We start from the raw sequence: 24,011 nt of genomic DNA, 5'->3' as shown, positions 1-24,011 counted from the left end.
TTCCACATGGCTGGGGAAGCCTCACAACCATGGTGGAAGGGAAGGAGGAGCAAGTTACATCTTACATGGATGGCAGCAGGCAAAGAGAGAGCATGTGCAGGGGAACTCCCACTTATAAAATCATCAGACCTCGTGAGACTTATTCACTATCACAAGAACAGCAGGGGAAAGACCTGCCCCCATGATTCAATTACCTTCCACTGGGTCCCTCCCACAACACATGGGAATTCAAGATGCAATTTGGGTGGGGACACAGCCAAACCATATTACATGGCCTTTCTTGCCTGGTGCCTTCTGAACTGTGCAATGCCTGTGCAAATCCTCATATCCCCACTGTTCCAGCTCAACACTCACTTTTCCCGTGAAATGGTACCTGACTCCTCCAGTTTTCACTGGTCTTTCTGCTGAGCTCCTGGACGTCTACATAAAACATCTAAACCCTATGTTTATAATTTTTAATAAGTTGTTGTTGTCTCAGGCACAGTTAATCTTGGTTCTCCCATGAGTTGTAAGCTCTTTGGGGGAAATGGACATTTATGCATCCTTTTTACTTCCCATGGCATAGTGCTACATACATCCAACAGTTTTATCTCCACCACACAGTTTCTCATGCCTCTGCAGCATTTGGCAGTGCCAAGAACTCCTTCCTGAACTGCTGTCCATGTCTTCTCCAACACCCTCTCCTCCCTTCTCCCTTGACACTCCTTCTCTGGATCTCCCTCCTCTGCCACATCAGTGTAGGCATTTCACAAGGAACGTCTTCTCTTCTCTTATTAGAAACATCCTGGCAATCATCATTGATTTGTTGCCCTTAACTCTCACCTTGGTTGGGGAGAAAATTGCTTTATACAGGTCCGCCTGTGGTCATGATTTCCAGGTGTATATGTTAACTCCTTACTGGAGCTGTGAACTCTCCACCTGGATATCCTGCCAGCACCTCTAACTCACTGGGACTGAAACTAAACACATCCCTTTTCTTCCCAAATCTGATTATCTCCTCCTCCCTATTTCTGACTTGGAGATCAGACACTTGGGTCCAACATCTCAGCATCTGTTTGTGACGATTTCTTCTTCTTCACTCTCCATGTTCAATCAGATGCTAAGCTCTGTTCATTCTCCCTCACCAATATCTCCTCCACGTCCCTGTGCCTGCATTTCCACTGCTACTTCTGCTGCCCACATTTAGGCTGCCATGTTCTCTAGCCTAGCTGATGATCCTCTTTTTATTTCTCCTCTGCAACCCATTTAGAGGCTATGACTTAATTAACATTCCTGAAACACAGCTCTGATACATTATTTATCTGATCAATGTTTTCAAATCTCTTCCCAGTGCCTTCAACACAAAATTAAAAGTCCCTGACCTCTGTCTTCCACCTTGCTTCCCATTCTTCTCCCTTGTGCACTCTAGGACCCATCTAAACTCAGCTCTGACTCTTTCCCTTACCAGGCCTGGTTGTCTTGCTTCTGGGGTGTTCTGTTCACGCCATCCCCCCATCCAAAAGGCCTCCCTCCCTTAGGATCTGTTTGTCCAAATGCCACCTGATTTTCAAGGCCCGTCTCAAATGTTCCCTATTCCCTGTTTAGAGTCTTCTCTAAACCAGGTGAAAGTATTTTTCCCTCTTTTGCATTCTCATAAACCCTAATTTAAGACTAATTATTTTCTGCCTTAAATTATAATTCCTGAACATGCTTTTCTTCTCAGCCTAGATTACAAACTCCCTGAGGGAAAAATATGAAACTTTATACCACACCTCCCCTAGGTATTTAGCATGGTGTTTTGCAATAAATACATACTTCCTTAATTAATACATTCTGAAGGAAGAACCACTAGGACTTGGTGTTTACTGGGGAAAAAGCATAAAGAGAGGAATAAAAAGAACTTGAAAGATTTGAAGCTTAGCCGAGCAGAAGGGAAATCATGACACTGGTAGGGACAGTGACTCTGATAGGGAAAGCAATTTGGGAGTTTAGGTGACAGTAAGGCATCTTAATGGAAATGGCCACCAGGCAGCTAGAAATATGAGACTAGCAGAGAGCACAGATGTGAGACATACAGCTCTGAGAATGCATATGATCCCCAATGAATAAAGTGGAGAAAGAGAAGAGTATGTGTTAAGAACCTGAGCCTTGAAAAATAAGAGTATGGAAAACAAAGAAACCACAACATAAGAGCTAGAGAAAAGAACTAAGATTGTGAAGAGGACAGCATTTCCAGAAAGAGATGTCAGCAATGTTAAATATAGACACTCACTGAACTGATGTTTACTGAGCACCTAGTAGGTGCCTTGTTCTTTTGGATGTACTGGAAATAGAATGGCCAGGAAAGGTCAACAAGGAGGTGACATTGAAGAAGAATGCTGGACGCGAGGGAGCAGACCATGCAAATATCTGGAGAATGTGTGTTCCAGACAAGGGATAGCATATTAGCTTCCTGTGGCTTCCATGGCTAGATATAGTATGAATCTCTGTCTTCTGGTTGCCAGCTCTAAGGGTGGCTCCTGTAGTGCTCTCTGTCACTCATTGGCTTTCACACATGGATGAGGGATTATGTCTTTGTGATTTTCTATGCTCAGGGGCCCAATATGGGAACCATGTTGGGATTTACAGGGTTTTTTTTAATGGTGAGTTTATGGCTGGATCCTTGAGGACCACTTTGGACACTGTCTAATTCTTCTTTGCTTCTCCAGCACTGATTGTAGTAAACGGTGCCCAACACGTGCTCAACCAGTGTGGACCATTTTTAAATGGACTACCAAAGAGAGACAAAACTGGACACTAAAGTGGAAAAGGCCTATTTTAAACATTAATAACAATTGTAATAGAGAAAAGAGTACAGTGTGAACTGAACTCAACCTTGATTTGCAAATGTGGCTGGATATTTCACAAAGGGATTGAGGGAGTAGAGGCTCAGTAGAGTCAGAGAAGTGAACAATTACAAAAAGCAAGAAGGAGGTGTTGATCCACGTGAAACCCACCTGGATTTGCTAATAGGCACTTACTGAAATTAGATTCCTACCATGCTGCAGAGATTGGGAGACTGGGGCCCTGTCTTTAGGTGTTGGCGGGAACAAACAGTAAATTCTTTTGGTGGCCTTGAGTTCTCTTAGGCAGGTGCTTTATGGGGGCTAGGGTCATCTGAGGGATGCAGCCTTGAGTTTTTTGATACTTTGTTAGTGTTTGTTCAAGTGTTTATAGGTCAAGGTTGAGGCCCAGTAGAGAAGTGGACTCAGGGGAGTCTGCTAGTTTGGTCAAGAAGAGAATCTTTGTTGGGACAATGGTTGTTGCTAAAAGAAACTGAGACAAGTCTAATAGAAATTGTACAAAGGGTATTCACATGTAATATACTTCTTGCTTCTGACATGGATATTTTCATAACTCTGAGAATGTCTCTGTAAGTTTGTGTATTGACAGGGCAGGTGGATTAGGCCCTGAGGGTTAAGGCCCTTTAAGCAAATGCTTGGGTCCTTGATCTAATACTACTGGGAGGAGGAAGCACAGATGAAATTGAGAAAGCCCCAAGCACCATTATGTGCTCATAGCTTAAAACACAACAGCAAAACAGGCAGCATTTCTACGCTGAAGCTTGGTTAAAAGGCAACAGCAGGTCAAACCCAGTTATTACAGCAAATACGTACTGCAAATCTATCTGCCTTCAACTGGTTGAAGTTACAGGAAAATGTATTCCCTCATTCCCTAACCCCCAAACCCCTTGCAAAACACATCCCACAAATTCCCATCCCCAAACAGCAAAGTCATGGGCCAGGAACTGTGATGTTTAGCCTTTCTCTAAAGAATCTCCTCCTGGCTCCTGACTGAGCTTGGAAGTCATCCTCTGGCCCCATTCTTCGCTGGGAATGAGTGCCATCGGCCTGTGCACTCACTTGGCCTGGACATCACCCTTGAGACTCAGAACCTGGCTTCAGAAGAGTGGGAGGGGCATAAGACGGAAGTGGAGAGCAGGGGCGAGAGCAAGAACCCCCCGGAGCTGATTGCTGCTCTGTGGACGCACCAAGGTCAGGGGAAGGAAGTCTTCTATAGTCGACAGCCTCAAGTAGAAATGGAGAGCTGGCCACCTCTAGAGAGCGGCCGTCAATGAAGAAAGGTGAGCAGGAACCCCTGACCTCCTCACAGCGCCCGGGGACATTGCTCTTCTCTCCCACCCTCCTGTCTTCAACCACACACACACACACACTGCAGTAAAAGAGTGGATGCCCTCCTATGGGAACGCTCTGGTTGAAACCCTAAAGGCAAGCGAAAGGGCTTTTTAAAACCAATCCCAATGATCCGTTTTAGCGAAAATAAATAAGGCAATGTTTGAAATAGCATCTCCAGCACTGATGGGAGTAAGTGGTGCCAATGAAGTGAAATCCTCAGCTGTCAGTCCTGGGCTTCTCTACCCGGGAAAACAATGAGAAATGTCTACCTTGCCTTTGTTCGTTAGAAATTTGATCAGAATTCTCATCTCTGCTATTTTCCTTCAGTACTTAACCAAATGCAAATTCTCAGGCTCACGCTAGAGGTCGCTGTTGATCACATCCGAACCTCACCTCCCCACGCAGGCTGGAGAGGCAGGCCCACCGCCGCAGGTCTTCACTACGCAGCCTGCAGGCTTTGGTGGCAGGAAGGTCATTTGGGCCACACCCGGTTCAGGTACAGCGCATCGGCCTGCGAGGACGTTGCTTTTTGTTTCACAGACAAAAGTATAAAACGAGGATAAAGCAGGTCATTAAAAGTGCTTCAAATTAATTTGAATTTTTTAAAGTACTGCATAATTTATGACCTTTCAACACTTCCCTTCCCCTCCCTGACTGACCCCCCAACCATATCACTTCTTCCCCCACTTCCATTAAGTAATTCGAGGAGCGTGCAATATTAAGGACTTGAATAAAAGCCCAGGCTTAAATATGGACCATACCTGCAGTTAGCCGTTATCACTGACACCACCGGGTTTGTATCCTTCCCAGCTGGTTCTACGCCCAGAATATAAAACAGCTAAGAAAGAAAATGACAAGACAACAGGGCCGATAACACTGTAAGCAATTACAGCCTCTCTTGATGCTGAGATTTCTAACGACGCCACCCAAAGAGCAGTATTCTAATCGAAGGCCATTGTTAATGAACCAGATCTCTGCCTGGCTGACTCCTATTCTTCATCTCCTAATTATATTCATCTGCTCCTTCTTTGGTCCTAACTTTGGAAATTGCTTTCAGCACAGACCAATCCCAAAGGCGAGCTGGAAGCCAGAATTGACATAAAAGTCGGCAGTATTATCATTTTGAGGCAAGTCACGAAGTATTTATTGTTTGCTGCATTTCCACTTCTGCTCTAGACCCAAAGTAGAATTGCAGTGGTGATGCAGTGACATCATACACGCAGACACTGGTGCAAAGCAGTGTCTCATTCAACATTAAGATCGTGGCACTGACGGCAAGGCTTAGAAAAATTCCCAAAAGATAGGGTCCAGAGCACTGGTGTCAACTAAAAAAGGTTTCTTTGTAAAGAGTGGCTTTGACAGCCCCCCACGTGGGAAGTGAGCAGAGGCTGCAACAACCTAGCAGGGGCCAGGATGCAACCACGAGCGTGGCGTCTGTGAGGAGGCTTATTACATGACAGCAGCCAAGAACTTATTATGAGAAGCAGCCTACATTTGGGTCCTAGGTGGAGGTACTGTCACTGAGTAGGATGAGAGGACAGGAACCTCTAACAGTATTATAGCAGGAGGGACATGGCACAGGTTGGTTTAGAAAGAAGGAATCTCTACACATTTGTTTATTTATTCATTTATTTAGAAGGAGTCTTTCTCTGTTGCCCAGGCTGGAGGGCAGTGGTGCAATCTCAGCTCACTACAAACTTCGCCTCCCAGGTACAACCTGGGAAGTACAACCTCAGCCTCCCAAGTAGCTGGGATTACAGGCACCCACCACCGCACCTGGCCTAACTTTTGTATTTTTAGTAGAGACGGGGTTTCACCATGTTGCCCAGGCTGGTCTTGAACTCCCGACCTCAGGTGATCCACCTGCCCCAGCCTCCCAAAGTGCTGGGATTACTGGCGTGAGCCACTGTGCCCAGCCCACCTTTTTAATATTGTTACGTTATAACTGCTATGTTCTGAATGTTTGTGCTTCTCCCAGATTCATATGTTGAAACCTGACCCTCCAATGTGATGGCATTAATTCGGGGAGGTGACTCAGTCATGAGGGCAGAGCCTTCATGAATGGGATTAGTGCCCATATAAAAGAGGCCTGGGGGAGCTGTTTGTCCTTCTGCCATGTGAGGACACATACAAGTCTTTGTTTATGAGGAACAGGCCCTCATCAGACACCAAATCTGTGGGTGCCTTGATCCTGGACTTCTCAGCCTCCAGAACTGAGGCTGTTCTGAGAGCAATAAATTTCTATCATTTATAAAATGCCCATTTTAAGATATTATAGCAGCCCAAACTAAGACATATATATATATAAAATAAAATTTACCATTTTAGTAATTTTTGAGTGTATAATTCAGTGACATTAAGTAGATTCACAACATTGTGCAGCCATCACCACCACCCATCTTCAGAACTTTTTTACTATCCCAGACTGGAACTCTATAGCCATTAAGCACTAATTCCCCATTTTCCCCTCTTCTCAGTTCTTGGCAACCAGCAGTCTGCTTTCTGTGTCTGTGAGTTTGACTGTTCTAGGTACCTCATAAAAATGGGATCATACAATATTCGTCCTTTGGTGTCTGATTCGTTTTACTTAGCATCATGTTTTCAGGGTTCATGTATGTTGTGGCATGTCAGAACTTCATTCCTTCTTAAGGCTGAATGATAGCCCATTGTCTGTATATACTACATTTTGTTTATCCATTCATCTGTCAATGGCCATTTAGGTGGTTTCCACCTTTTGCATAGTGTGAATAATGCTGCTGTTCACACTGGTGTGCAAGTATTTGAGTTCCCGGTTTCAGTTCTTTTGGGTGTATGCCTGGGAGTGGAATTGCTGGATCAATACGGTAATTCTTTGTTTCACTTGTTGAGGAACTACCCAACTGTCTTCCACAGTAGCCACATCATTTTATGTTCCCATCAGCAAAGCACAAAGGTCCCAATTTCTCCACGTCCTTGACCACACTTGTTATTCTCCTTTTGTGTGTGTGTGTGATAATAGCATTTTAATGGATATGATATTGCATCTCATTGTGGGTTTGATTTGCATTTCCCTAATGACTAGCGATATTGAACATCTTTTCATGTGCTTGTTGGCGATTTGCATATTTTATTTGGAGAAATAAAGGTCAAGTCCTTTGACCATTTTGAATAGCCATAACACTTTTAAGCAGAATGCTTCTGTCCTGACTCAGCCACTTCCTAGCTGTGTGACCCTAAGCTGGTTACATAATTTCTCTGTGCCTCAATTCCTTCATCCCCAAGATAGAAATAGTAGTATCTATCTCATAGGATTGTATGAGGATTAAGTGAGTTTGTATCTGTAAATCATATTGAATAGTGCCATAGCAGACACTCAACTAATGTTAGATTTATTTCTACATAAGGTGGCTTGGAGAGGGGAGAGAATGGGTGTAGGGGAGCAGTCAGGAGACAGTTTCCTGCCACCAGTATTGATGGGAATGGCCTCAGAGATCTTCTAGACCAGCGCCTTTATATTACAGGAAACAGACAAAAAGATAACTCCTATGCCCAGTATTGAGAGGGACCCTTGACACCACCTCTCCAATGTCCTCTCTTTTCACCACACTTAGATCTTTCTCTCCTCTAACTTCTGCTTAAGACTGAAACCTCGTGTTAATGTCCTCATGGGATATGACTTGAACATCTTCAAAACCACCTTGACAACCTGTATTGGCGTCACAAGCTTGTATCAATGGACTTGCAAAAAGTTGTCATTCCTGAGGGTCAGAGTGGTAGCTGGTGTGAGCAAGAGGCAGTGAGTACTGCCTCCAAAATGTCCTTTGGGAGAAAACAAGCCCCAGTCCCTCCTCAGTGTTCAGCCTCTCTAACTTTGCAGTCAGTGTCACAGGCTCTTAATGTCCTGCTCCCACCTTCCCCTATTACCTCCTACATACACAGGAGAAACCAATTAGAGCAGTGCCTTGGGACTACAAGACCATCTCTCCCAGACAGACCACTCTTAGACCCCCACAAAGCACCACAGTGTGCAGGCAGCCTCACTCACTTCAGACGATGCTCTTAACTGAACAGAACCCTGCTTCTCTTCGTGCAACTCCAATTATTCATGCCTGCCAGCAGGTGTAATAATGCTAACTGCCTCTCAGCCCCCACGGTGGCAGGTGCCACAGAAATAAGTGGATAAATGGACAGAAAGCTACACAGTCTGCCAAAGGCTTTCGCAGCCCCTTGGAAATAACACCCGGCTTCACTGTCTCGTGAATCAATACGGCCTTTTCTCATGGTCCCTAAAGCTGAAGTTCATCTCCAATTCCTTAAACTGTCCTTCTCCAGGAGAAGAATTCACTTACCATCCGCTTTACAAGAATCTGGACACTCTGTGTTTCTATCTTATTATAGATTCAGCTGATATTATTTCTCCCATCCACCATCCCTAAACAATGCAACATGTGCTTCGTCTTTGACTAAGCCCCATGGTCTTCTCTCTATACAGGGTGCTTTCTGATGATTCACATCAAATTTCCTGTTTGGTTTCCTTTATAGGTGCATGGCTCCTAATGTTTTTACTTCTCGTGGCGCATCCGGCCCAGGAAGCTTTACTGCACTTGTTAGTTTAGCAGCTGTGCTTCTCCACTGAGGCTACCCCAGACGGGAGGCAGCTGGAGAAGGGCAGCGTAAGAAATTGGAGATGAACTTCATTGTTGTTGTTGCTGTTGCTCACGCTGTTGTTTTAGAGACAGGGTCTCACTCTGTAGCCTAAGCTGGAGTGCAGTGGTGTGACCAAAGCTCACTCCAGCCTCAAACTCCTGGGCTCAAGGGATCTTCCCACCTCAGTCTGCTGAGAAGCTGGGACTACAGGTGCACACCAACAAATCCAGTTAATTTTGTTTTAACTTTTTGTAGAGACGGGGTCTCACTGTATTGCCCATGCTGGTCTCAAACTCCTGGCTTCAAATGATCCTCCTGCCTCCCAACGTGCTGGGATCACAGGCATGAGCCACCACACCCAGCCAACAATGTTTGGATTATTTTTTCTTCCTTATACTTCCCCCATTTTTTTCTCAGACTAACAATAGTGAGTTTCTGTGACCTCCAGGGTCCTAGATACATCTTCTGTGATCACATATCCAATGAGCACAAGAAACACGAACAAGCTCCACCCCCAATGCCTCCCATGGACAGTGGGATAAGGCCAAAGAAACCACAGCACAAAGGGTGGCCCCCAAGTCTTCCATTTTTAAAAAAAAGTCAGAGGTTTTGTGTTTGCTCAAAGCAACTAGAAAGAATGATGAACCCCACACACAGAGATAGCTGTGCTATAGATAAGTGTTTTTCAAACTGTACTCCCCAGAAATGCCTTGGGAGAGAGAAAAGTAGAAAACAAGAGAGAAGCAGACTCTGGGGCTTCCTCCCGTGATTCAAGCAGAGCAACCTGAGCTTGGACGTTGTACACAAGCTTTTATAGAAAAAGGGTTTCTGTGGCCCCAGACATACAAAACCACTAGTGTACTGTAAAGGTCACTGTCCTGGGAGGCAGGGTCCTGGTCCCATCTTACCTCTATAGCCTTTGGCAAGACACTAAGCTTCTCAGGGTCTCCCTGCCACATCTGAAAGGGAGAGGTATCGACTAAGAGATGGCCAGGATTCTCCGGTTTTATGATCTCTTCAGTGTATTTGTAACCTTCAGATGACTGTGTCAGTGGCAAGTTGGAAAGACTTGGAACCGAATTTTAGTTCAGCTACTCTTCAGCTCTGTTACCTAGGGTCGGGGGAGGTCTCTGTAGGGTGAATGACCCTGTATAACAGATGCACCTGAATGTGTGTTCCCAGCTATGGAATCCAGGAGTGGCCAATCCAGAGATTTATTCCCTGTCTATGAGTAATATCTGAGCCCCCATCCCATCCCATGGGACACGGGCCATACAGAGGATTGAGGCCCAGAGCCTTGGGTTAAATGGACATTGTGAGGCAGAGGTCGTTAAGGGGAGGGTGTTAGTGAAAATGCCGTGTAAACTGCATGATGTTTGCAAGCAGCTGTGGTTCTCCTACCCATCCTGATGCCACCGGGCCATACATATATCTTGTCCAGCCCACTGTCACTGGACTCTCCCCCCTGCATGTGATCCCCTCATAAAACCCCAAGTCTCGTTCTCTGGCTCTGGGTCCCTTCTTCAGCATCCTGAACCTAATGCCTTCCCTATGGAGGTTAATAGACATTCGACACAACAGCTTTCTCCTCCCTGAAGTTCAGTTCACCCTCACCTGTAATCACTAACACTATCAATGACCTTGAAAGATTGTTGTGAGGATTAAAAATAACATATAAAACTTTTCCTGGCCCAAATTAGCTGTTCAATAAAGGGTAACTATGACCTACATGATTTTTATGCATGCAGCCTTTAACTCAACCAACCCAGTGCTAGGACTTTAACTTATGGGTATATGTGTAAAAGTTCACCAAGATGTTCATTTGAGGATATTCATAGCAACAAAACGTGTAATACCAAAAAATGAATAAGTAGAATGTGTCCACCAATCAGACAGCAAACAAACAAATTATACAAATATACCTATTTGAATATTTGCATTTTATAACCGTTGACAGGTTTTTAAAAATTGATTTATCAAAATTGAGATTGTAGCCTATCCTTTTATTTGTTTAACCTCTTCATACTTCTCTGTATTAAAGGTGAGTTCAAAAAATACTTTTCGTACATTTTATATTGTGTATCTATTGGTTAAAATAAGTGAACATTGATGATGATGAGGCTGATGATGAAAGTGGCGATGGGTCACATTCAGAGGATATAGGAATCCTGGGATGTCTTTCAGGGCAAAATGACCAACAAGGATCAGGCTCTGCAGATGGATTATCTCTGGCCAGTCCTTTTTTCTGACCACATCTGCTCCACTTGATGAATGACTTGGTCCTTCTTGGGATCTTCAATCAGAAGAGCTCTCTGACCCTTGTTTTTATTTTTCTCCATTTGACAGCAGAGAACTAGGGGAAAGGAGAGTTTACAATTCTCACCATATCTCAAAACAGTTAACTGAATGCTCAACTGAACATCACTAGGGTTTACGCTCAAGACATAAGCCTGACTTCTCAGTTTTCAATGTGGGTTTCTCAGCAGTTGGGTTTGAGCGTGATAAGACTCTAGAATCCCCAAGCAGATGATCTGTCCCACTTAACAGAAAAAGGTGTTGCTGCCCTTATATATAAAGCTCAGATCTTTGGGGTGTCTGTTTTGTTTAGAATATTTCTTTTCTAACCACCTTTAAAATAAAATATGTATTCTTCCAACACACAGGCCAGTGCTAACCAAAAATTTTCATCATACAGATTAAAACCTCTAGAATACTGAGCCAATGCTAGTCCAAAAATGCAGGATTTCTGGTCTAGGAAAGAAATTTATGAGTAGGTCCTCATATTGTTTGGTCCCCTTCTCACCTGTGAACGGCCGGCACATACACACGTTGAATGTCATACTATTTCCTCTGGTTTCAGGGCCCCGTTACAACATCCTGTCACAGCTGATTTCTTCTGAAGTGTGTCAAGCTCTGCATAACTTCTCTTTTTCCCCCCAATACTCCACACCCCTCAAAGCCTCCTACCCCTACCCAAACTCAAATTTCTCCATCCTCATGTAAATGTCAGAAGGCAAGTAAGCTGACTAGCTCATTTCATTTACAGCGTGACTGACTGGTGGTCTGATACTTCTCTCAGGGGAACTGAAGGTTTTCGCAGAGGCATTTCATACAAATCTTTACCCTGCCAAAATTACAAATCCTCTGTGTTTCCTTTCCTTCTTGCCTAAGCCAGCACAGAATTAGATGTTAGCCCAAAATCTGTTGTAGGAGGGATCCTGAAGGGGTCCTAGGATCTCAGTTTATGGAGAAGAAGGCAGCCTCTTAACCTTTGTCTGTTCTGGGATCTCAACTCCTTTCTACTTTAAGTGTCACATGTTCTTTACTTTCTTTATGCCTTCATTTCCCCATAGCCCAGAGCCCATAGGTTCTTACCCTCTCTCATTCATTTCCAGTCAAGCATGCATTCACAGGCATTCTCCTGCTTGGCATTAACCCACTTGCCATACTTTCTCTTTCTGGTGGCTGCTTGGTTATCTGGGCTGATAATTGAAGGACTCATTTTTTATGACCATGGGCCTTTCTGATGCCAATCTTTTATGTATAACCATGCATCCCTGGGTTTGGGGAATACAGTGTAGAGAAAAGTAACTAGTAAGTGGGCTAAGTGCACCATTGATGAAATAACCACTGCTGCCTGTGCAAGAACTCCTGACATGTCCTGGGTGTGCTCTGAGCAGCCAACACTTTCCTCCTGCCTCTGCCACTCTCTACCTTCAAGGGTCTTCCTGCAAGGACCTCTGCCTCCTGGCTGTCCTGCTGCTCCACTAGTTACTTTGTTGTGTTTCTATGGATCACAGTCTAGAAGTGGAGTCCTTCTTCCACTAGCACTTAAAGGACTTTATTATTCCAAAGTATGAGACAGTTGGGCCCAGTCAGTGTCTTGGAGCTGCCAATGGAACCACTTTTTCATTTGAGTAAAATTTTTTTTTTTTTTAGAGGGAGTTGCAATCTGTCACCCAGGCGGGAGTGCAGTGGCGCAATCTCTGCTCACTGCAAGCTCCGCCTGCCAGGTTCACACCATTCTCCTGCCTCAGCCTCTCGAGTAGCTGGGACTACAGGCACCCGCCACCACTCCCAGCTAATTTTTTGTATTTTTAGTAGAGACGGGGTTTCACCGTGTTAGCCAGGATGGTCTCGATCTCCTGACCTCATGATCCACCTGCCTCGGCCTCCCAAAGTGCTGGGATTACAGGGGTGAGCCACTGCGCCCGGCCTGTAAAATTTTTCTTTTTAGTTTCCCTTACCATTGGAACATAGCACATGTCCCCCAGACTAGGAGATACTGTGGAATGCTAGCTCTGCAAACTATCACCAAAGCACCCTGTGGATAAGTCAAAACTGAGTTTATTGCTTATGGAAGTAAAGAAAAATACTGCTCCTCAGAGTCTTGGAAGCAACTTGAGAGGAGAGGGCTGAGAAGCCATGTTTATTAAGATTGTAAGATCTGGTTTTAGGTAGGTTTTTCAATGCAGGCATATGGTTAGGTTTGAGCAAGGATCATGATATTGTAATTTAGGATTGCTGGAAAAAAACAAGGCAGGATTTTGAAGCAAGAGGTTTCAAGAGTCGTAGGGTATAAAACGTCATTTGATGTTTCATCTTAAAGAGTAGATAGGTCTTTCAGGTAGTCCTGCTGAGGTCAATGAAGTTATCTGTCACTTTTTCTCCCTGGCGAGAGTTGCCTGGAATAATAAAGTTACTCTGAGGAAGGCAGTAGAATAAAGTCCCGTGTAGAAGAAGCCTGTGTAGAAGGTTCGATTCTCAATAGTAAGAACACCCAATAGTGCTGTCCTTAATTACATCCCCACATTCTGATCCCATACAGCCAGCCCATGCTTTCTGCAGAATCTGCAGACCTAAAAGGTTCAGCCCTTCTTCTTCCCTCATAGTGCGTCCTTCCCCATCCAAATCACTGCATGTGAAGTGGCCTCGTTGTCTAGGGTGACACCCAAGGTTTGTTGTCTCACAGCCCAGGAGACCAAGGACGCAGACACACAAAGAATGAGGTTAAGAGTGGAAGTTTAATAGGCAAAAGAAAGAGAATAGCTATCTGCTACAGAGAGGGGTCCCAGAAAAATCAATTGCCTATCCGCAGTGAAATGCAGGGAATTTTATAGATGAGCTGGTTGGGAGGTGGTGCCTGATCTACATAGAATGCGAAAAACTGGTTAGGACCAGATATGCCATTTGCATAGGGTGTGAATCTCTGGCCATCCCCATCCCAGTCTTTTATTATGCAGGCAGGTTTTCAGCCTGAGCTGCACTGTGTTGCCCACTGTACACGTGCTAACAAAAAGGGAAGGTGGAGCTTCCATGGTGGACATACCTGGCCCCCAGGTAGCCCTTTTCTATTGGCACAGTTGCCAGCATTCCCCTGTGCAAGCTTCCAGCTTCATTGTTTATGCTTACAGCTCGATCTTTCAGGCTGCTCTTTGTTAGAAAAAAAAATATTTCTAGGGCTACTTTTTGTTAGAAGGGAAGTTCTACTAAGGACTCTTTTGCCCTCACTATCTGTCTAAATATTTTCTTTCTATCTCCTGTATCACATGGGAAGTAAAGGGTTCCTATCTTCATTCCCAGCTTAGCCACCCACTGTCTCTCCTTGAAGCTCATTAGGATCTCATGCAAACAGATTTCCTTCTAGCCTTTGGACAGGCCCTGACATGCCTGAACCCACATACAATAGGCATGCAGCATGGGCCCTTGCTCTATGTCTTTCCCAGACACTTGAAGATTTTGTGTAAGGAGCAGAAGGTGAAATTTGGGCACTTTCTAAAGTGGCACTAGGGTTTAAAGGACCACAGAAAATAATCAACATTCATTACTTTCATTACCAAAGGAAATGGGACAGAGATGGCAACAGTTTTACTCCCCCTTTCCTAATACAGAGGGTCCTCAGCTTACAATGGCTCAACCTACAATTTTACAACTTTACAATAATGCAAAAGTAATACAGATTCAGTAGACACCATACTTCAAGTACCCATAGAGCCATTCTGTTTTTCACTTACAATACAGCATTCAATAAAGTACATGAGATATTCAACACTTTGTCATAAAATAGGCTTCGTGTTTGATGATTTTGCCCAACTGAAGGCTAATATAAGTATTCTGAGCATGTTTGAGATAGCCTAGCCTAAGCTATGTTTGGCAGGTTAGGTGTAGAAAATGCATTTCAATGTATGATATTTTTAACTTATAGTGGGTTTATTGGGACAGAGCCACATTGTAGGTTGAGGAGCATCTGAAAAGAGTTATTGCTGATAACTGGCTGCCCAGCCAGAGACCATGTTTCCCAGCTTTGTTTGCTTCTAAGTGTGGCCGTGTGGCTTGTTCTCACTATCGGAATGTGTGCAGAAATGATATCTGGCCTTCTAGATCAGAGCTTTCTATTCTCTTTCCATTCTGCCAGCTTGATGCAGATAATGTAAGATCCAAGGGTTGGCAGGTAAGACAGAAGAGGTCTGGGTCTGGCTCTCAGGATCACCCAGGGAAATGCCACTTGCTGTGTAAAAACTGATTAAGAAATAAAGTTCTATTACATTAACCATGAAAAACTGGTCTATTTGTTACAATAGCTAACAAAAGAAGTAAAATGATCGTAACAGTCCCCTAAGGAAGAAAAATCTCCATCATTGTTTTGAACTGAAGAATCACACCCCAGTGAAAAACACCAGGTTTAGGCTTTGGGTAACCTTGATGAAGAACCAGAACAAATCCATTTGGCTTTCAGCACATTAATAAAGTGGCAGGTATGTATAGAATGTGTCATTAGCTGATCGTATTTTGAGAACCAGTTTGCTTCTCAGGATTGGTTTGGGCAGCTGTGAATAGGCTTATAGCTTTCATTGTTTCCCTGCTCATAGTAATACACTGAAATTATTCTGATTTGCATACTTAAGACAGAAAGAAAAATGGGGCAAAGTTACATTGGAGCCAGAATTGCCTCAATACCTAGGTTTTTCCTAAACATGGTCTTGCTGCAGAATCAGGAGAATAATCTCCCTCCCAGGACCCGTCTAAATAGTACCCTCATGGCCTAGAAGAACTAATGTCCTTGCTACACAGGAGCCTTTGCAACAGAGGAGCCCTTGCAACAGAGGAGCCCTAACTGCCAGGGCTGATCTTGGAATTTTGCCTCCCTCAGTCAGGTGTTGAAGTTGAATCAAAGAAAAGAAATAGAAAATGCCCTCCAAGAGTAGGCTAAAGGCTTCTTCTGCCTTATGTTTCTGTCATGTTCTGGAGAAGGACTCAGTGTTGATCCAAGTACAGAAACCATGTCAGGTGGCTTGGATAACAACTGTAAACGAGTTTAGTTGTGCTGGTCTGGGGTGGGCCCCAGCCCGGGAGCATTGCTTCTCTGTGTACACCAACATTGAGCAGTGTGCGTTCTAACTCTTTCACCGCAACCATATGATCCATGCTAAGACCGCCTTCTCTACCTGCTCTGCCATTTTCTGTAAAACAAGATTGTTAAATTTCATGAGGGAAAGGTAGTTTATAGATGTAAAATGATGACAGACTATAAATATGAGGGGAATATAGAGCAATCTATATGAACACTACACAAATGCTAATTAGCCCTAAGGCTGCGATGTTTCTTCCTACCACACGGCAAAAAGAACACAATGGATTAAAAAAAAATTTACAAAATTTTCCTTTCTCAGTAAAACCTTTACATGGAAAATAAATGTAGCATTTGGCTCAGGCATCTTGAGTACAAAAGGATTCCACGGGCAAAATAATGTGAGAAGAAGCTACCCGGCTCATACTTGCTCATTCATTAGTCAGAGTTTGCGAGCTGTCTGGAAACTGGTTTCGTCACATTCTTAGGTGAGGAAGTCACAGGGGCACCTGCAGCACATTTACCTGTGTGAGTCCTAGCTTTGATGGAGGTATTTGTGGGCAAGGCCCAATGAGAGGGTTGACTTTTTGAGGTTCAGATGGGAGTGAGGAGAGAAGCTGGCTTCAGGGACTGAAGGGCCAGGAGGCCTTAGACAGACTTGGCACTAGGTGCTATTTTTAGATAGGAGTTTGTCTACCTTACTGAAGTGAATAAATGCCAGGGAAAATAAGATCCTCATGGAAGAAGCCTAGTTGAACCATCAAATACAGCAGAGAATACTCATTAACGTGCTTCTCCTTACGGCCACCTCCACTCAGTTATTTATGCCCCTTACCTTCCAGGTAGTGGTTCAGATTTTACTACTTGAGGAGCACAGGGAATGTCTTTGTGTTTTATTATTTCTCATAATAATATGAGAAATAATTTAAAAGTAAATATATTAAATATATATTATAAATAAAAATATATATTATAAATAAAAATATATATTATACATATATATATATACACACACACATAAATTTGCTTTTGGTTCGAGTGTACTTTTTTGTCTTAAAGTTTCTTAAAAATAAAGAGCCTTAGACCAGTGGAAGACCTATGATGTCAGAGAGAGATCTCACCTTGCACAGACTTTGTGGTATTCTTCCTACTCTTCCTGAGCCATGGAGTCCTCCTCTCTCCTCCTGAGCCTCAGAGTCCTCCCCTCCCCTCCTGAGCTGTGGTGAAGGGCAGCTCAGGTCTGCCTACTGCACACCTTTCCTGCTCTCCAAGAGTGGCAGCCATGCAATGAGAAAAAGTGGCTGTTCCTGTGGTTTGTTTCAGTTCGATAGAGTCTCACTGAAGCTATCTCGATCAAACGTGATTTCTTGTGGGGTTACATGGAGTTTCAAAAAAATAAATGGGCTCCTTTGCTTCATCTAAGAACAGAAGCTATAACAGAACTAGGTCTTAAAAGCGCCTGCCTTCAGGGATGCTCAGTGGACCCCATACGTAGGTATTAGTGGACCTTCACTCCCAAAGCTCCAAGAACTGCCAAAACCCATGTTGGATCATGTCATTCCTCTGTTCAGAATGCTCTGGTGGTCCCCCATCTCACCCAGAGTAAAAGGCAAAATCCCCGCATGACTCACAGGCCCTATGTGATCCTCCCGCCCCTGCCCTACCCCATCTACTGCCTCCTCCTCAGCCACACTGCCTTGGCCATGCTGCTCACATTGTAGTCCTTTCACACTCCAGGAATAGTCTTGTCTCCAGGGTTTTGCACATACCGTTCCCTGTTTCTGGAATGCTTGTCCCAGATATCTGCTTATCACTTCATGTAGGTCTTTGTTCACAGGTCATCTCAGTGAGGCCTTCCCACTCAGTGAGATCTAAAATTGTAAGCCCACTCTACTCTAACATCTCTTGTCCAACTTACCTGCATTCTTGTTTAAATTTTGTATTATGAGAAATTTTAAGCTTACTCAAAAATAGTAAAATGAACCCCTATCTATCCATCACCAATCAGTTGTCTAAGTTTTACCACTCTTGTTTTATCTATTCATCTATTCTCCCTCCATTTTTTTTCTACATTACTTCTAATTTGCTCCCAGGATTTATCAGTACCTGACATATATCTCTTACTTTTCTTTGTTATTTTGTCTCCCCCACGAAAATGTCAGTTCCATGAGGCCTGGGATTTTTGTCTGCTTTGTTCACTGCTGTATCCCCTGTAGCCAGTAGAGTGCCTGACACATAGTAGGTGTTCATGAATAATGGCTGAAGGAATGAATGAATGAAGCAATGAAGCAGTTACTCCACAATGGCACCTGTGTTTTTCCCTGCAATGTCCCTCACCATCTGACCAGCACAGCCATGAATGCCTCAAGCACCCCTACTCTGACTCCACCCAATGACTGCCAGCCACAGTACCCACGTAGCCCCCTCCTTGACTCTCAGTAGTCCCAGGACACACACACAAAAGGCAAAGCTAGACTGGCCCAGCTTTCTGGGTGCCATGTCACAGGACTCTGGCGAGTCTGTGAACTATTACCTTCCCTGAGGTCTTCTGGCCACCACTGATCATGTAATACAAAAGTGAGCACCCAACAGGGGCCACAGGCGGCATTTCCCTTTGAAATGGGCATGAACGATTGACATCGACATCTTTCTTTCACCAGGCAAACAATTTGTTAGCAAACTGGATGAGACTGGTAAGTGGGTAGGTAACTCTCTGGGCAGCCTTTATTCATTGCAGCCATCCTTGCATTTACTGTGTATCTCACTGAACAGGTTTTTTTTTTTTTTTTTTTTTTTTGCCAGATTCCGCCTGTGAGGGAGGGAAGAATTCACAAGGAACAGCTTACCTGGTTTCAATTTCTTTCTTTCACCATTTTCAAGGTTGTCAACCAGCAAAGCCCTTCAGGCATCAGACACTCTCCAATTAAGCCTTCCATAAAAACCAGGAGATATTGCCAGCTACAATGACAAGTTAGAAACCTGCAGGACCAGTACTATGCCAGCAACCCAATGATGGCAACTAGGATTGCTTCGCCACTGCTCCCTGCCAATAGTGCTTCCTATCTACCTGTCAAAGGGGTGTGGCTTCCTCCCCGGCCAGGTCCTGTGTAAATCAAGTAATGACCAGGCAAGAAGAGATCCAAAAAAAACCCATTGCCACATCAAAGCATATTCCAGGGCTGTTGCATTCTTTGCAATAAAGACTACTTATTTTTACAGAGGCTGGGTGCCCCTCACAGCTCTGCTCCACCTGGCAGCCATTTATGACAATTTTAAAGGCCATCTTGTTCTCGAAGTCACTTTATAAGGTTGTGGAGACTCAGTAGCTGTCAATTCTAATCCAGATTCAAAATAGTAAATTGACAGTAGGTTCTCTGCTGGTTGCTGGATCTTTTATCAGTAAGCATATTGACCAAGACATCATATGGGGATGTCCTTTTCTCTAGATTCTTTCAAGAATGGATTGGAAGGCTGGGCACGGTGGCTCACGCCTATAATCTCAGCACTTTGGGAGGCAGATCATGAGGTCAGGAGTTCGAGATCAGCTTGACCAACACGGTGAAACCCCATCTGTATTAAAAATATAAATATTAGCCAGGTGTGGTGGCATATGCCTGTAACCCTAGATATTCAGAAGTCTGAGGCAGCAGAATTGCTTGAACCCGGGAGGCAGAGGTTGCAGTGAGATGCCACTGCACTCCAGCCTGGGTCAGAGCGAGACTCCATCAAAAAAAAAAAAAAAAAGGAATGGATTGCTATTCATCTGGTATTGTCTGGTATAGCCAGGCTATGTTTAAAGGATTGAAATACTTCTGTACCATTTTGTAAATAGCCAATGCCCCCAAGTACCCCCACTCTGAATCTTTCGCCATCTCAGCTACCTCAATCCTTCTCTCAAGACCCTTGAGTCTAAAGGTTTAATGCTAGCAGGAACTGCGGGTACCCATTCTGATTGGTCAGCAATGTACTATACCAGTTGCTAATATTATGAATATCACCCCTACTTCTACTTCTAAGCTAAAATCAATGGCAACAACTAGTCCTCATTTTAGACAATGTCACTCCTACTAATTTATAGAGAAAGGGATGCAGTAGGATTGGAATTAGACCAAGGTCCAAATCCCAGACAGCTGCAGGACAGCTGGAAACAGAATTAATCATTCAAGCAGTGATGCTATAAGTGTTTTCCTCTGCTTTGGATGTCTCTCCAATAGAATGCTATCCACAAGGATAGGAATTTTTGTCTGGTGTGTCCACTGCCATATCAACACTCAGAATAGCACTTGGCACACAGAAACTGCTCAATAAATCAATACAGCTCTTGAATGAATGCATGAATTCCCTGATCTGATGGCCCAGTTGTTGCCTAACTTGACAGATCTGGGAGAATCTAAAGCTCTTCAGGGTTTCTCAGTCTGACATTTTTTCTTAACTATTTAATTTCTTTGTACCTCAAGGCATAGAGGCAAGCACGTCATCACACATAACCCTGCAGAAGTCTCCAGCACACAGTGATGTGATGGTTGCAGCCTTCCCCTGGGGCCTATCAGGCATTCTAGTTTCTCCAAGAGACACTGATTTCTATTTCCAAAAATTAGCCTCACACATGACATCATTTTGATCAATTCAGTAGAAGCTGCTCTAGGATCTCAGCCAGCACTGGTGAAACAAAGAAAGGAGAGCAGCACTCTGAAATCACGGCTCTGTCTCAGCCACATCATTTGTGACTTCTTGTCCCGAGGAACTCCAGGGTCATGGAACGGTGTCCGGGGCCAGGAGGAAACGCTGGCGGCCAGCCTTTGAGCACTGGAATAAGGAAGCTCACATTTTTTAGTCTGTCAAGAAAGGCCACTTATGGAGAGAGGAAAAGTGTTCAGGTTTGATTCTCCAAGGCATCCCTTATCCTGCCATCAAGCTGTGCTCAGCGGGGACATGTTTCCTGTCATCAAGATCTCTGTCGGTGAGGAGTGAGGATGGAATAGCAAAGGTATGAAGTCTCTGAAGGAAAACTTGGAACATGCAACATTTGAAAATCAGCTTTCTTCACTGTTTACAAGACTATAGGGAGCAGCGTCAGCCCACGAACACACATCCCATGCAAACCCACATTTTTCTCTTGACTTTAGTTTGGGGACCAAGGTGGCTTCCAACACCATTCTGAAATGAGACCCGTTCTCCACAGAGCCTATGTTCTAAGATGAATTTTATCTGTCTGTATTGATTCTAATCACAACACGTACGACAAGTGACACAACCTACCAAGCCTCACAATTACACTTTGTTTTCAACCCCTTTCATCCCGGCATTGTCACGCAGTTTGCTAAGTTTAATTAATACCCCCCTCGCAAACTAGGGAGTATCATTATCCCTGTGTAAAGTCCTGAGAAATCGAGTCACCCAAAGGCATAGGCTGAGTCAGTGTGAGAGGAAGAGTCTGAATTCCTGACACCAAATGCTTGGGCCAGTGGCCTGGCCTCACACCCACTGCAGAGGTATTCTTTACTTGAAGCTGCTTACTTCAACCCAAGGCCAGCTGGACCTTCTCTGATGTCTCATTCTCATTCCACAGCCAACGAGGCTGTTGTGACCCAGGAAATGTGGAGAACGGGGAGAGGAATGGTTGAACACACGCGTTAGAGAGCATCTGAGGACCTGAGACAGTGTCAAGAATCTGGGACTGATTTGGGAGTTTTTCCTTGTGAATATTAGATGGCAAAGCCCAGGCTGCATCCCTGAGCCTTCCTGACGCCTCCTCCTTCCTTAAGGCAACTTGGCCCATTCCCCGCACAGAGCCTCCACTCTTCCACTATTACCTCAATCCCATATCACCCTCTGTAACCACCTCCACCCCCACTTTACCTTCTCATGCTGGCAGTCCTTGCTCTGAGCAGAACTTCCTCAGGGACAGGATGGAGAAGAGAAATGAACCATGTCCCTCCTTCTCACACACTCTCCATCGTCATTCTTATCAACTGAGATGTTAGGGGAAGGTACCGCCACTAGTGTGGTAAGACTGTAGATTTCCTTTCTCACAGACACCCACGTGGCTGTTCTCCTCCTAACCCTATCCAGCCAACCTCTTCAAGACAGCCCTTTCATATTTAACTGTGCTAAGTGACTAAATATGAGCCTTCACCCTTTGCTTCTGGGCACGCTGCTTGCTATCACTCCCCTCCTTTTCCTTTCTTCCCTACTCCATATATGCCTTGCCTCCTTCTGCAAATCTCCAGATCCAAAACCTTTGCCTAGAAGGCCTGGCCCTCCAGCTTACCTTCTGTATACGGAATCTCTCTGGCATTCTCTAGAAAATGAAGCCAGGAACCAACTCCATGGAGATCAGCCCTCAGAACATGGCAGACTGCACCAGGTGGACGAGATACACATTGACACCTGGGAGTGTCTCCGCTGAAAGTGACAAATAAAGACAGCATTTTCCCCCAAAGGAGGAGAAACACAAGGAAGTGGAGGCCCAAGAAGTTTTCATTCATCTAGGGGCAATGTGGTACAGTGGCTAGCGAGGGCCACAGAGCCTAATGTCTTGAGGCTGAATCCTGGCTCCACACTTACCTTCTGTGAGACTTTTGCAGCGTTATTCTTCCGCTGGTGCTTCAGTTTATTCCTCTGTAAATTTGGCTAACCTCAGAAGATAATTGAGATAAATAAATGACTTAAGGCATCTGAAGTTCCTCGAATAGCATCTAGCTATCTGTAGTTGTTAGAACCCAACAAGAGCTGGCCTTCCAGGGATCTAGAGGGAGCAACAGACAAACAGATGTTCATTGTAGTGGTCAGAGCAGTGATAGGAATGTGCACAGGGCATGTGGGCTTGCCTTTGTGTGAAACAGAAAACGATCCCAGCCCCAAGGCATATGCTAGATGGTACAGCTTGGCCTGGCATGCAGAAATTCACTCCCTCAGCAGGGTGACTTTACCCAGTGAAAACTCTGCACAACTGTACATGGTAGCACTGATTAATAGTATCAAACCCATGCTGGGAAGAAAAAGGGAATGGTCAGAGATAGGCTTCAAGGAAGTGATGCCTGAACTGCTCCTTATTAGGAATTCATTCATCAAAATGGACAGGGGACATTCTAGGCAGAGGGAACAATGTAAACAAAAGCAAAGAGGCAGGGAAGAGTGCATTATACGCAGGGAAATACAAACAATGTGGTACTGCCTCGAGCACAAGTCAGGAGTGGTAGACCGTGTGCCAGGCACAGGCTAGGCAATGTAGGATGTGTCCATCATGCTCACACCAGCCCCAATATTCAACTCGATTCAACCAAGAGAAGATGACGACATGTTCAATGTTTTCTACTGAATCTGGGTTGAAAGTGGTTTCAACTTCCTTTCTCTGTTCTATTCTAGGGTTTGAGGGGGTATTGCTAACAGCTGGCATACTGAGGACAAACGATCCAACAACAATCTTGGGCTCCCATCCTTCCTGGACATCGAGATTAGACTGGAACCCTGTTTCAGGAGGGTGTCTTGCTTATTTACCAAAAACACTGAATGGAAGGCTCATTTTTTTTCTACTTTCTCTGGTCTACTGCTTCCTCTCAAGTTCCAAGAGGGGCCTTACTCAAGTCACCTCAATAAAAGAAGAAATTGATCCACTCTGAATGTATTATAGAATAATACTGCATAACATCACATATTTCTTACATGGTGCAATTCCACCGAAAATGAAATATACCATGTCATGACAATGCAGACATTCTTAAGTATAACTTTGCCTTGGAGATCCAACTTGTACTTAGTATTTTATCAATCAAATGCCATGAATTTAGTAAATTATTTATTTTCTCATTTTACAACTATGGAAAGCAGAGTGAATATATTTCCATGGCAGCAATATGAGCTTATACACAAAGGCATAAACC

The 24,011-nt window shown here is 44.3% G+C and overlaps 1 long non-coding RNA gene across 1 annotated transcript; it reads left to right on the top strand.

The window, feature by feature from the left end:
• The first annotated feature begins 3,851 nt into the window (after nt 1-3,851).
• Nucleotides 3,852-23,740, top strand: LOC144340267 (uncharacterized). The gene is made up of 2 exons (XR_013416171.1): nt 3,852-4,102; nt 23,497-23,740. It is a non-coding gene; the product is annotated as an uncharacterized LOC144340267 (long non-coding RNA).
• Nucleotides 23,741-24,011: the final 271 nt, after the last annotated feature.

This window comes from Macaca mulatta, chromosome 4 (genome assembly GCF_049350105.2).
Source record: "Macaca mulatta isolate MMU2019108-1 chromosome 4, T2T-MMU8v2.0, whole genome shotgun sequence".
Classification (NCBI taxonomy): Eukaryota; Metazoa; Chordata; class Mammalia; order Primates; family Cercopithecidae; genus Macaca; species Macaca mulatta.
The sequence above is the reverse complement of the archived record's forward strand: the minus strand, read 5'-3'. Positions and strand labels throughout refer to the sequence as shown.